This window comes from Cynocephalus volans, chromosome 4 (assembly GCF_027409185.1).
Source record: "Cynocephalus volans isolate mCynVol1 chromosome 4, mCynVol1.pri, whole genome shotgun sequence".
Classification (NCBI taxonomy): domain Eukaryota; kingdom Metazoa; phylum Chordata; class Mammalia; order Dermoptera; family Cynocephalidae; genus Cynocephalus; species Cynocephalus volans.
Window position 1 is genome coordinate 158,587,082 of NC_084463.1, and position 11,263 is coordinate 158,598,344.

General features: G+C 32.5%; 1 pseudogene; it reads right to left on the reverse strand.

Annotated features, from left to right (window-relative positions):
* Positions 1 to 4,438: 4,438 nt before the first annotated feature.
* LOC134376680 (olfactory receptor 5J3-like) lies at positions 4,439 to 5,486 on the reverse strand (annotated as a pseudogene).
* Positions 5,487 to 11,263: the final 5,777 nt, after the last annotated feature.

Sequence of the window (11,263 nt, forward strand, 5' to 3'; positions counted from 1 at the left end):
CTAATAGTTAAACTGATAGGATATGAAGATTATATGTCAGAGGATACTAAAGTCGTGCTTAAACAGAAAACCATGTGTAGAAAAAGTAGCCTGTGGTTTTATTACCATTACCTGAAGATACAACTAGAATTGACATCTGGGTGGTCTGTCTCTATCATTCTGAAATGGAATGTTGACCAAGCACACTCCTCACATAGTTTTAGTTAGCCACACAAAAGGAGAACTTTTGAAACCATCCGAGCCCTACTCTGTAGTAAGAAGCCATTTAGATATCATAGGAGTCAACAAGTAATCATTTCTTAAATTAAGCAATTGTTTGAACAGGATTGCTATGGTAACAGAGTAATCCTAATTAAGAATTGCTTATCTGAGCCTTCCCTAAATTCCTGACATAAACAAACTCTGAAAAAAATAAAGTGGATACAATTTTAATTCACTAAACCTCACGATAGTTTTTTAAAAAATATATATAGCAAACTTAATCAGAGCAATGTAAATTAATGGAAATAGATTGATTAATTTGACTGTTAAAATTAATAACTATTAGTCATTAAAATACAGAGCAGAAAGGTACAAACAGGGAGAATTTTTTTTAAATAATAAAGCCAGTAAGAACGCCATGCAAATTATACAAAAAAAACCCCACTGTCTGTCAAAATGAACAGTAATATCTTTCTGAAGATGTAATATAATTTATATCAAATTGTAGAAACTACAAGTTTTGTAGATGTGTCTAGGATACAATACTAAGTAACTATGCATGAGAGAAGACAGGATATAACTGAAAATAAAAAGATAAAAAATTTAACAGATGAATTAAAAATCAGGTTGTAGAATTTTTATATACAGACTTTAAAGTAAAAATAAATATGTCTAAAACATTTAAAGGCTAGATGGAGAATTTCATCAGAGAATCAGAATCTATAAACATATCCTTCACTGAGACATCTATGTCCATAAAGGTAAATGTAATTGCTGTGGGACAACAGTCCAATCAAGAAATGACAAAAACCTCAGCAAAAGAATCAATCAACATAGTGAAAAGACAACCAAAAGAGTGGGAGAAAATATTTGCAAAGTATACATGTGACAAAGGATTAAAATTCAGAATATACAAGGAACTCAAACAACTTTACAGCAAAATAAATAAATAAATAAATAAAAAATAACCCAATTAAAAAATGGACAAAGTAGCTGAATAGGCATTTCTCAAAGATAGATATATGAATGGCCAACAGACACATGAAAGAAATGCTCAACATCACTCAACAACTGTGAAATGCAAATCAAAGTCACTTTGAGATACCGTCTCACTCCAGTTAGGATGGCTAATATCCAAAAGACTAAGAATGATAAATGCCGGTGAGGTTGCAGAGAAAAAGGGACTCTCATATATTGTTGATGGGACTGCAAAATGGTTCAGCCTTTATGGAAAATGGTATGGAGGATCCTCAAACAATTGTAGATAGATCTACCATATGACCCACCTATCCCATTGCTGGGAATATACCAAGAGGAATGGAAATTATCATGCCAAATGGATACTTGTACTCCCATGTTTATTGCAGCACTATTTGCAATAGCCAAAAGTTGGAACCAGCCCAAATGTCCATCAGGTGAGTGGATAAGGAAACTGTGGTATATCTACACAATGGAATTCTACTCTGCTATAAAAAAGAATGAAATACTACCATTCACAACATGGATGGACTTAGAGTAAGTTATATTAAGTGAAACAAGTCAGGCACAGAAAGAAATACCACATGTTCTCCCTTATTTGTGGGAGCTAAAAAGTAAATAAACAAATAAATAAATAAACACACAAACAAATAAAGGGTGGGAGGGGGAAGAAGACACAATAATCAAAACAATTCCTTGAACTTGTTAAGACAAGTGAACAGATATCTGGGGTGGAAGGGAGAGAGGAAGAGGGAAAGAGGAATGGGTAAAAGGTCACGAAAATCAACTACAATGTATATATTGAGAAGTGACAATAAAAAAAAAGAAATGACAAAAGCCTACATAATTTTCAAAAATTCTGCTTTAACATGTCAGTGATATATTAATGTGATTATTTTTTCATAAACTAAATTTTCCTAATGGACATAATTTATTTCAACACAATACAGACTGTCAATTATTTTTACCCTGGGGGTGTTTGCCTATTTCAAGATCAAGTTTACCCAAGTAGGGAGTTTTTCATGGGTGGGGGAGAGCAAATCTGCAAAGCTTTTGTGATCAATGCTGCATTGACAAATTTGAAATTTGAAAAGAATCAAGTGTGTGACAGGTTCTTCATGTGAAACATTTACAGTAGTGTAAGGAGGATTAGAGGACTAGACCAAACCTGTAGAAGGAAGAGTGAAAGCAGTTTCAGCTATACCAACATGTTAGAAACAGCAACCTTCCAGTGAGATGCACAGCACTAACTATGAAATTAGAAAAATATATATAAGGGATTAAGAATAGCTCTGTCTTTCTAAGAAAAGAAGAACAAGCAGAAGTACTAGTTTATGTAAACTAGATTCCAAGACATGTTAGGTAGAGTGTCTAATACAGTATAATATCGGCACAAAAATCAAAACATATCAAAGGAATAGCAGATAGCATTGGATCAAAATCTATTCTTTAGCTACCTATGAATACTTGATTCATGAAGAAGTGATACAAAATAGTAGAGAAGAGCTGTTTTTTTTAAAAAAAATGGTGTTGATATACTTGGGTGTCCATATAGACAAGTAGGGGGAAAACATAACTTTTATAGATGATAATACGTCTCTTATTATCCTCTGGATAGAAATGATCTAAAAAGAAATTAACATTTTAACATTTAACGTTTAACTATTCTGAGATTACAACCTTTTATTGTCAAAGGAAGAAATAAATAGTTAAAAGAGAAGACAAACCATGAAGGAGAAAAATACATTTGCAATATATGCAACGAATAAAGAGCCCATATTGAGAATTTATAGTCTTTATAACCGACAAAGATCTTGTATTATGAATGTTTTTTAAATCTTATAAATCAATAAAAGAAAGAGCATGGAACTATCACCTTGAGCATAATCATTTGTTTATACCGATGTTTTCTGTGAGTGTCACATTAACTCCCATTGTTTAAAACATTTTTTCTTTTTAGTTCCTTTATTCATTTAGTTAAGTTTTAATAATTTTCTGAGTAAGGCAAATTTTACTTGTCAAATGAAATTTTTACTCATTTTCCTAAATTCTCACCTTCTAAATCTGTCTTTCCAGTGCTTCCAAATGTTATAGAAGACATAGTATTTGTGCTTATTAGTTGTAAAGTCAAGGTTTGCTAAATATAATTATGTAAACATTTATTTGTGTGTGTATAGAGGATGCTCGGTTATGCTACTCATTTCTTAAACACAGCCAAGATCATGAGTATGTTTTTCTTACTAAATCATTGTTTCTGTGGAACACAGGAAAATACAAACTTTCAGCTACAAGTACACATTTTGTAACAAGCATGAGAGGGTCTGACACTGTTTTTACCTGTTACACGTATAATTGGAATATAGATGGTAAAACATCCAGACCATTCAGTGGCAGAACCAGAAATATAATCAAGACCACCTAAGAATGGCAAGTTGATTTCCTCACATTGATCATTGTTTTTCTTTTGAATTCCTCTGTAAATGGGTATATGTGGAAATACAAATGCATAAATAATGCCTGCCATAGAAATACATGAGTTTTACTTATATGGAACACATTATTGCTATGAACTATTATTAGCATCACAGTAATGAAGATGGGTATTTCACAGCACATTTTATGGAATTTGACATATCACACATGAGTAAACGTTGCATTTACTATAAATCAACCTATTTCCATGACTCATGTACTGCAAAATGTATATGCAAAAGCAAGTACTTCAACAATAGTTTGTTGTTGTTGTTTATAGAAAGATAAAAATTGCTTTTACTTTTGAAAATGTTAGTACATTGAATATGTCAGTAGGTCATGTGTGTCTAACAAGAGGCAGAAGAGTATGTAAATAATTCAAAACAAAAAGTATCATTTGACATCATCCTTTTTATTCAGTTGACATGAATGTAGATTTACCAATATCTATTATTTAGTTCAAGTTTTAAAAATAAAGCAAATTTCCAGTATCTAATTATATTAATCATCTGAGTAGATCAATTTTTATTAATCTTAGAAAAATTCCTAACAGCCCTAACTCCTTAAGTATCTAAGAGTACACATACTCAGATATATGCATATTCAGTATTTCAAATATCAGAAAAGATAAGTGAAAATCTTGGATTTATTGGACGATTAATGGCCTAATATCTCAGAAGAGGTGAGTTTTAAGTTACCTTTTCTAAAATGAAGGTATGCATTAAGACACTTCAACTTTCTAGTTGTGTTTTTTGATGTGGTCAACGAATAATTAAAATGCAATGATTTATGAAAACATAGAAACTCCAGAATGCACTGAATTCATGCGGGTGTTATAGTCAGTAAAGACTGACTGGTAGAAGGTTGTAAGATTAAGAGTAACTGGAAATGAACATGACAAATGTTTCATTTCTATGGTTCTTTTCACAGCATCTTTTACCTCCTTGTTTCTCAGACTATAAATCAGTGGTTTTAACATGGGAATCACTAGGGCATAGAATACTGACACCACCTTCTCCTGCTCTACAGAATGCTGGGAGCTTGGTTGAATGTAATTAAAGCTTACAGAACCATACAATATGGAAACAGCAGTCAGGTGTGAGGCACAGGTGGAAAAGGCTTTCCATCTGCCTGATGCTGAGCGGATTCTCTGTACAGCAACAGCGATGATTATGTAGGAAATGATCACAATCAAGAAGGTGGTCATGGCAATGACTCCAGAGAAGGCTACTAGCAATAACTCATTCATGGAGGTATCAGAACATGACAGCTTTAGCACTGAGGGAGTATCTCAGAAGAAGTGGCCAACAATTTTGGCCCCACAGAAGGACAATCTTTCTAAGCCTATTGTGTGTGAATGCAGTAATTGTGCCATATGTCCATGATCTAGTGACCAGACCTACACACTTTCTCTTAGGCATGGCTACAATGTAAAGCAAAGGACACATGATGGCCACATAATGATCATATGCCATCATCGACAGCAAGAAGCCTCTGGTGTTAATGAACACCCCCAAAAAGAAATGCTGTATTGTGCAAACGGGGAAATGGATGGTTTCCCTCTCAACCAAGAAGCAGATCAATATTCTTGATGCAATAACTGATGAATAGCAGGCACGTACAAATGAAAGCCAGTTGAGGAAAACGTACATGGGTGTGTAGAGCTTTGGGGTGACTTGAATTAAGAAAGTCATGCCCAGATTCCCCACCACACTGGTCACATGAATCACCAGGAACAACACAAAAAGCACAATTTTCAGTTCAGCACAATCTGTCAATTCCAAAAGAACAAACTCTGTAACAACCTCAAAATTCTCTTCTGCCATTTGTTTGCTCCTTTTCTTGAAATCTGAGATAAAAAAAAAAAAAAAAAAGGAAAGAAATAAAAGGGTGTTAGAATGAATACAGGAGAATCTGGTATTTATCAAAAACAAATAGAAATATTTCTAGACTTGTGTCATTGAGTCAATAAGCATTATTTTCCTGAACCTAAATCTTCTCATCTGAAACACTAAAAGCTTGACTATGTTCTCTCTTAATTTTTTTTTTTTTTTTTTAGTGTGTGTGATGATTCAAGTGTCTAAGGAATTATGGAAAAAAATCTTGGCTCTCAAAAGTTTTAGTCTTTCTCTAAAGTACTTCCTCTACAGGAAGAATCTACCCACGTGAGGGACTCTCATGGTGATTGAAAGGAAGTTGTAAATTAAGTTTTATTCCTCTCCTGTCTTCATTTCATATATAAAAGGAGTAAATGGCAAAAAGATCTAAAAATGAGCTCTACCTTCAACTGTTAGTTTATCTACAAAGATATTATTGTACAACCAGATACTTGACAAAGATCATGAGGCAGGGGGCCTGGACTCCAAAGATGAAGACCTGATACTCTTTAAATTGCATAAATCTTAGGCTTCCTTTGACATATCCTCATGAGGTCATGGAAGGACACGCTCAGTGAAGGACAAATAACTGTGTGTCTTGCTTAGTTAGAAGACTTCATAGTTTATCTGATGCCTTGAACAAATAAATTATATTTTTTTCAGTATTTTTTGTGGTATAAATGCTTGTATAGATAACATGTATAATTTATAATACATTTCATTATTTATCATACATATGTATATGTAGATATGTATTATATAAAAGATGCAATTTAAAATGAGAATAAGTATAATCAGCTATTGGTCTGGAAAACTTTGTCATGTTGTTTATATAATGAAAAATATATATGTGTAAGCATTATGGTTTTCTAAATCCTGTTTCCATTACAAATTCTGTTACTTATGCTTTTAATGAAGTGTGTTATATTTCAATAAGAATCAGTACGTCCATAATAGACTAGAGCTCTCTACTACTATCTCTCTTACTATCTCTCTCTCTCATGTTCTATATTTAGTTGAGAAAATAGATGAAATGAATGATAAAATTTGAATTACTTTTGTCAGTTCTATTAGTTTATTTTACTTAATATATTTCAGTTGCCACAAGGGCATGTGGTTGGCAATACGCTGATTTGGGATTAAAATATATTGCTGTCACTTACTGACTTTGTTACTTTGGGAAGTTCATTATTCTTCTCAGCTTCAGTATAATCACAACTACAGCTCAGGATGCTTTGAAAATAAAATAGGATATACTGAATGCAAAATGTTAAGTGTTGCTTTACTTGTATAATAAGCACTCAAATTATAAATAGTAATAAAATGGATAGGTAGATAGATTAGTGTATAGGTAAGCAATATATTGATAGGCAAATGCTACATGAGGTTTTTTGCGTGGGGGCGTGGATAACTATCAATCACACAAAAAGCATTTCAGTCAAACAATTACATTTTCCCAATTTTGAATCTGCAGTTCATTTTACTTGAAATGAAAATTAAATGGAAGTGCAAATGCTTTACAATTTTCTTTGATAAATTATTAGCCTGATTGCTTTTATAATTTTTCATCTGCTCCTTAGAACTTACCAAATTAATTGTCAAAAATGCAGGATAACTTTCAAGAAATAATACTGAACCTTGACATTCAAAACTGAGTTTATATCAGTCCACTAAACCTGAACTCTCCAAGACAATAGTGAGTAATGATATATAAATCTTTAAATAAAAATAAAAATTAAATTAAATTAAAAAAATTTAGTTCTTTAAACTAGTTCCCATTCAAGTATTCAATAGGCATGTGTGACTAGTGGCCACTGTCTTTGGCAGCTCAGATATAGAACATTTCCAGCACTATAGAAAGTGGTGTTAGAGTACTTTCTAGGCCTCTACCTAATCATTTTAGAGTATCATTTAAATGGTATTTTCTCAAGAAAGGATTATCTATTATAGAGACTTTTCATTTCAAGCATAATTAAGGAAATGGGGTTTCCAAATGGAATTTAGAAATTCAATTTTATACTAATTCAGGGAATGCTCATCCCCTAATAATTTAAGGTGATTTTGTAAAGAGAATTGAATGATAGATTGTGGAGTTCGATTAACTAACCTCTAATATTCTTAACATTCAAATGAGTTTATCAGAATTAAAAGTTAAGTTTCTAACTAACCTACTATATATAAAGGCATTCAAATAAAGAGGAAAAGCATTTTTACAAAGTAAATTAAATTTACCATAAGAAAATATTATAAAATTTGAGCTTTAGAAACTTCTTGGCCTTTTCTAGGATTTCTTTAGTCAAAAACAATTTTAGTGAATGATCTTATGATATGCAGAGTTATCTAGTATTTTATATTGTACAGCCAAAAGTAATTACAGATAAAATTATTGAATGTAAATGTTTATTACTGTTACACACAAAAAAATACAAGAAACAAAAATAAAAATAAAGCCTGACCATTAATTTTTTTTCCTCTAAGAGGACAAATTTGAATAGAAAAAGAGATATTCATACATGTACAGATAGATGTATTACATCAGCCTCTAATGATCTCTCTCACAAAATAAGCATTATGGAGTAGCAAATAAAACCTTAGGAAACACTTTGTTTCTTAAGGGATTTTGTAATCTCCCATGACTCATCTCTCTCTCTGAAGTGTATAAATAACTAAAATGCTATAAAGACTTGAAAAAAAAATCAAGCAAAGTATGGGGAATTCTTGAATTTAGCAAAATATAATAGAAACCATATTTAAAAATTGACAATAGAACTATGAATTACATAAGTGGTAAATGGCTAGATGTTACTCTGCTAGTTAGGAAGTATTTCTTTATAGGTAGATGTACGAAATAAGGAACCTGACAAATGCTAATATTATTAAATGCTTCTTTAAATGCTACATACACACACACACACAGAGTACATAAGCACATTCCTGATGATTGGGTTGCCTATCTCCATTTTCATTTTTTTTTATTAAAACATAATTGATTATACATATTTGTTGGTACAAAATTGAGTAGCAATACTTGTGTACAGTATGTGATGGTCAAATCAGAGAAGTTAGCTTATTCATCCTTACAGTATGTAATCATTCTTTGTGTTCCTTAACCAATTTTTCACTGACCCCTCGCTTCCCCTTTCCCACCTCTTAACCCCAGTTCTGTCCTCTCCTTCTGAAAGCTCAAGGTACTATCTTTGTTGTTTCTCTCTCTCTCTCATTTTTCTTCCTTTCTCTTTTTTTTTCTTTCTTTCTTGTTTGCTTGATTGTTTATTAGCTCAGACTTATGAGTAAGGACATGCAGTGTTTCTCTTTCTGTGCCTGGTTTGTTTCACTTAACATGATTTTCACAAAGCATCTATGTTGCTACAAATGGCAGAATTTCATTCTTTTTCATGGTTGAGTAGTATTCTTCTGTGTATATATACTACATTTTCCTTATCCGGTCATCCATCAATGGACATTTAGGTTGGTCCCATGTCTTGGCTACTGTAAACAGAGCACTGCAATGAACATGGGAGTACAGGTATTCCTTTGACATGATGATTTCCATTCCTTTGGGTAAATATGCAGCAGTGGGATTGCTGGATCATGTGGTAATTCTATCTGTAGTTGTTTGAGAAACATCCCTACAGGATTCCATAATGGCTGCGCCAATTTGCAGTCCCACCAACAGTCCCCTTTCTCTGCATTATTTGCAGCATTTGTTATTCTATGTCTTTTTGATAATAGCCAGTCTAGCAGGCGTGAGATGAAAGTGGCTTTGATTTGCATTTCCCTGATGATTAGTGATTTTGAGCATTTTTTCATATACCTGTTGGTCATTTGTATATCTTCCTTTGAGAAATGTCTATTCAGCTCCTTTGCCCATTTTTAAAATCAGGATGCATATTTTTTTTCACTTTTAAATAGTTTGAGTTCCTTGTATATGCTGGATATAAATCCCTTGTCAGATTCATAGTTCAATATTTTCTCCAGTCTGTAGGTTTTCTTTTCATTCTGTTGATTATTTCTTTTGCTGTACATATGTTGTTAATTTGATATAATTCCATTTGTTTACATTTTCTTTTGTTGCTTGTGCATTTAGTATCTTGTTTGTAAAGTCTTTTCCCAGCCCTATATCCTAAATTGTTTCCCCTATGTTGTCTCCTAGGAATTTTACACTTTCGGGACATATGTTTAAGTCTTTAATCAATTTTTAGTTGATTTTGTTATATGGTGATGGGTATGGGTCTAGATTCATTCTTCTACATGTGAATGTCCAGTTTTCCCAGCACCATTTATTTTCCCCCAATGTATGCTCTTGGTATCTTTGTCAAATATTAGTTGGGTGTAAGTAAATGGGTTGATTTCTTTATTCTCTATTCTCTTTCATTGACTCGTGTCTGTTTTTATTACAGTACCATGCTGTTTTGGTCACTATAGCTTTGTAGAGTAATTTGAAGTCAGGTAGTATAATACATCTGGCTTTATTTATTTATTTATTGCTCAGGATTTATTTGGCTTTTCAGGGACTTTGGCTGTTCTACATGAATAATGCCAATGTTCTTGTTGTTTGCTTTTAATATTTCTGTGAGGAAAGTCATTGGTATTTTGATGGTGATCACATTCTACCTGTTGAAGTTTTCATTTAGTTTGGACATTTTCACAATGTTAATTCTTTCAATCCATGAACATGGAATGTCTTTCCATCTTTTGGTGTCCTCTTTAATTTCTTTCAACAGTGATTTTTACTTCTTGTTGTAACAATTTTTCAGCTCCTTGGTTAAATTTATTCACAGGTATTTTATTCTATTTTTGGTAGCTATCATGAATGGACTTGCTTTCTTCATTTCTTTTTCAGCTAGTTCATTTTTGTAGTATAAGAACACTACTGATTTTTGAATATTGATTTGTATCCTTCAATGTTACTAAATATTTTACCAGCTCTAAGGGTTTTTATGGTAGAATATTTAGGATATTGTATATGTAGGATCATGTCATCTGTAGACAGGGACAATTTTACTTTATATTTCCCTATTTGAATATGCTTTATGTCCTTCTCTTGCCTGATTGCTCTGGCAAGTAATTCCAATACTATGTTAAGTAGGATTCGTGAGAGTGGGCATCCTTATCTTGTTCCCATTCTCAAAAGAAAATCATCCCATTTAGGATGATATTGTCATATATGGCTTTTATTTCATGGAGATAATTTCCATCTATACCTAATTTCTTAGGAGTCTTTATGTCAAAGGGAATTTGAATTTTGTCAAATGCTTCCTCTGCATCTATAGTTATGAATGTATGGTTTTTGTTCTTGATTTTGTTGATGTGGTGTATCACATTTATTAATTTGCATATGTTGAACCATCCTTGCATCCCTGGGATGAATCCCACTTGATTACGGTGTATACTCTTTTTACTGTGTTCCTGTATAGTGCTTGCTGATATTTTGCTGAGGATTTTTCCATCTCTGCTTGTTAAGCATATTGGCCTGTAGTTTTCTTCTGTGTCTGATTTTGATATAAGGGTGATGCTGTCCTCATAGAATAAGTTTGGGAGAATGGCCTCAGTTTCAATTTTCAAATAGATTAAAAAGAAATAGTATTAACTCCTCTTCAAAGATTTGGCAGAATTCAGCAGTGAAGCAATCTGGTCCTGGGCTTTTCTTTGTCAGATGACTTCTGATTATTGCTTCAGTTGTGTTGCTTGTTATTGGTCTATTCAGGTTTTCTATTTCTTCTTGCTTCAGTGCC